Source organism: Herpailurus yagouaroundi, unplaced genomic scaffold (assembly GCF_014898765.1).
Source record: "Herpailurus yagouaroundi ecotype Mexico unplaced genomic scaffold, PumYag 28, whole genome shotgun sequence".
NCBI lineage: Eukaryota > Metazoa > Chordata > Mammalia > Carnivora > Felidae > Herpailurus > Herpailurus yagouaroundi.
In genome coordinates this window covers 31726026-31730162 of record NW_024412376.1, presented here as the reverse complement: position 1 = coordinate 31730162, position 4137 = coordinate 31726026, and the positions used below count along the sequence as shown (strand labels likewise).

At 33.6% G+C, this 4137-nt stretch overlaps 1 long non-coding RNA gene across 1 annotated transcript; it reads left to right on the top strand.

Annotated features, from left to right (window-relative positions):
- The first annotated feature begins 1524 nt into the window (after window positions 1-1524).
- On the top strand, window positions 1525-3270 carry LOC121016923 (uncharacterized). Its single transcript, XR_005784649.1, has 2 exons — window positions 1525-1602; window positions 1974-3270. It is a non-coding gene; the product is annotated as an uncharacterized LOC121016923 (long non-coding RNA).
- The last annotated feature ends 867 nt before the right edge of the window (window positions 3271-4137 follow it).

Here is a 4137-nt window from a genome sequence, read left to right as displayed (position 1 = left end):
ATGATAGATTTTGGTCACACCATCAAAATAATTATTTTAAATCTCTATGATTTTTTCCTAACACTTTTATTTTCATGTTTTATATTTAAAATGTTAATTCATATGGAGTTAATTATAGAGCAAGGGGTAAAGATTTACCTATAGTGTTTTTCCAAAAACCTCATGGGTTATTTCGACCCCATTTGTTGAATAATTCTGCTTTCCTTCAATGTTCTGAAATGTTTTTAATGTATGTCAAATTCCTATAGGTACTTGAGTAAATCTCTGGAACAAGAAGTCATTTTTTTTGTGCTAGGACCAAAGAGTTATACTTTCTATGTCTTAATAATACATCTTAAAATTGTTCAGCATATTCACTCTTATTGTTTGTCCCTTTCATGTTATTTCTAGTTATTCTTTATATATATATATATATATATATATATATATATATATATATATGTTTACTTTTCAAGATAACCTTAGAATAAGTCTAGCATGTTCCAGGCAAACAAACACAACAGCAACAATACATTTGTTGATATTTTGATTGGATAGCATATAAGTTTGTAAATTTAATTCAGGGACAATTAACATCTTTCAAATATTTTAGTATTTTAGTTGTGCTACTGCATCGTTTTATATTTGATTGTCACCAGTTTTAAATACCAGTACTTGGGGGAAAAAACAGTTCTTGGTTTTATTTATCAGTTCTACTATTTATCTAACTTTTATTTCTGTTTTAATCATTTTAATCCTCCTTATTTTAAATCTGAGTTAAGTGTTTAATTTAATATTTTATTCTCTTTTAGTAAGTAAAAATTCTTAACATCTATTAATTTTTCTATGAATACGGTTTTAGACAAGCCACCTAAATTTCGATATCTAGAGTTTTTATTTTCATTTTCTAGATATATTCTGCACCACCAGTTTCAATATTCCATTTTACACAAGAATAACTGAGATAGCAGTTTAAAATTTCCAGATGATTAAAGTTTTAAATTTTAATTTCTATAATTTTTATTTTTCATAAAATTAATGTAATCTATATTCTTTCTACTTACGAAATTTTATCGAATTAGGTTTTTCCAATGTTTTTATTTATTTATTTTGAGAGAGAAAGAGCAAGAGGGATAGAGAGCAGGCAGGGAGGCACAGAGAGAGAGGGAGAGAGAGAATCCCATGCAGGCTCTGCACTGTCAGCACAGAGCCTGACATGGGGCTTGAACCCAGAAACCATGAGATCATGACCTAATCTGAAACCATGAGTCAGATGCTTAACCGAGCCACCCAGCCACCCCTTATTGAATTAGTTTTTATTCACCAAGATAGGATCAATTTCTATAACTGCATGATGGAAGCTTGAAAATAAGATGTCATGACCATTCTCAGGTGTTTAAATGTTGCATGTACAAATTAAATCAACTTTATTTATTACCTTTTTCACATCCTTTAAACCAAGCATTTATTTTTAAAATTTAATCTGTGAGTTAAAGTTTCCTGAAAATATTGTTTTTCTATTCATTTCCTTTTCTATTTATTGTAGGTTTGCTTCTTGAATTCTGTGATGTTATACTATTTAGTTCAGAAGAATGAATTCCAGTTAGATCTTCTTTGCAAAAGGTAAAATTTGTCTTTATAAAGTTCTGTCTTTTGAATGCATTTTTGACTTATCTTTAGGTGACTGCTGGTGAGCAGCATATAGCTGACTTTTTGTTTGTGATCCAGTGTGAGGCCTTTCATCTAACCAATGAGTTTATTCTGTTTATAGTTATCCCTATAAACACTATGTTTGGTTTCAATTCTTCCATCTTATTTTGTTACCTTTTCATTTTTTATAACTTCTCTTTTTCTATCTTTTTCCATATAATTTGTATTTTCTGACCTTCTGTCTTCAAGTCTATGGGCCCCTTTTTGCTTTTATAGTGTGGTGTAGTGTTTCTACAAGTATGAACCACAGAGGTAATAGAGTCACCTTGATTCTTGTCACACAGGCAGATCCCAGGCCTCCTGAATCCAGGACCTGAGACGTGGAAAAGGATGCTTTTCACAAGCTTGCCAGGGATCTTTTGAATTCCACCAAATCTTATTTTGCAAAGTTTCAAACATATTGAAAATTTGTGCAACAAACCCAGGTTTGAAAATTTGAAAGAATAGTAATAGAAACCCCTGTTACACCCCCCACCTAACTCTAATGATTGCTAACATTTTGCTCCCTTTACTTGCTCTCTCTCACTCTTTCGCTCTCTCTCATTGTCTCTCTTTCTGTCTCTCTCTCCTGCCCTCCCTCCCTAGAGTTTCTGAAGATAAATTCCACCAATCTTGAAACAAATCCTGTCACGTTATTGTTAATGACTTCAGCTCTTATTGCTTAAGACTAGAATATTGTGCTTTATGATCACAATATTATTAACACAGCCACAAAATTTAACATTGATCCAAAACTATTATCTAATATGATATCTGTAGTTGACTGTTACACTAAAGGCCACTATGTACCTCTGAGACATCAACAAAGGAATCTGCCGCAAGCAGAGACTGGATGAGCACGTGCCTATTGGGGCCATCCTCCAGGAGGGCTGCTGGGACCTCCGAGGAAGCTGATCCGGCGCCTTGAAAATGAAGAGCCTAAGAAGAGAGGATTCCAGCCATCGAGTCGTTCCCTCTAGCTGCATGAGTGAGTGCTAACAATATCAATGGAAGAACCTCCCAACCAACCCACAGAACCCTGAGAAACAAGAAATTATTTTTTAAGCCACTGAATTTGGATTTGTTGTACAACAATAGCTATCTGACATTTAGTCTGTATTTAAACTGTCCCAGTTGTCAAAATAATGTCCCTCTATAGTTTCTTACCACTTTTTTGATTCACATCCATTCAAGACTTACACATTGAATTTGGTTATCAAGTTTCTTTATTGCCTTTTTATTTATACCTGTCCCCTGTCCTACCTGTTTTTATCGTTAATGACATTGACTTTTTAATTAAAGAATCCAGGCCTGTTGTCTTATAAATTAGTCTGTAATTTTGATTTTTCTGATTATTTACTTGTGAATAGCTTCCGTTTAGATATTTTCATCAGAATACAATAGGTAATGTTGTTAACATCACATTGTATCATATCCAGAGAGATGCTAAGTTTGATAATTTGGTTAAGATGTCTCCTGTCATGTTCATACATTATTAAAAAATACTTTGAGAGTTTGTTGATATCCTGTTCATCCATTGGCTATAGAACCCAGTGATGATCTCTGCCTGAATAAATTATATCAGTGATTGCAAAAAAGTGATTTTGTAATTCTGTCATTAATTGTGTATTTTTTACCTGGTATTCTTCTGTGAAAATAAACTTTCACTGTTCCCTCCTTCCTTTCCTTTCCTATGGACTTGGACGCTTGTTGTTTATGTTCAATATATCAATATCTATTGTAAACACCATTGTTTTTAAAACTTCAATTCCTCAAAGTTGGCCAGTGGGACGGACCCCTCAGTGCCTCCTTCATCAGTCTTTGTGCACTTTTTTGCTTTCTGGTGCATTAAGTCACATTGTACCTTCTCCTATGCAGACCATTAGCAATACTTCCTTCAAAGAAATTAGTTCCTTTTACGGGGAAATGATGTTTAGAAACCAAGAATTGTCCCATTCTCTTGCATACTGAAGAAATCATTTTACTTATGTGAATTTTTCATTTGTCATTTACTTCCCACACTTCTTTTCTGCTATTTTGTTATATCTGAAGAAAGGTCATGTGTTAGGCCTTTTTGAATATCATGTTTGTTTAATGAAGCTGTTATATTTGGTTATGCAATTTGCTCAAGAATATTGTGCAGGAGGGGCTGGAGCTAGTAAATTATAGCTTTAATTCCAGCAATCACTTTGAGAATTTTTTAAGCCTGCTGTGTTCCTGTGTCAGTGGGTTATCTCCTTGCAATTTCTGTTGTTTCCTCTTCAGAGGAAGAAGCTGCTTCCAGCAACAGATGGACATGGCTCAAAGAGAAAGCATTTAGTTCATAAGTCTTCATCTGTTTATTGATCTCTGTTCTTCCAACTTTGTTTAGCAGCCTGTTTGTCTGGATTAAGAGTCTGTATCAGACAAAATAAAGATGACACCTCTAACTTTTCCTTGCTCTTCTGTAGCAAAGAAGAGGCCCACACA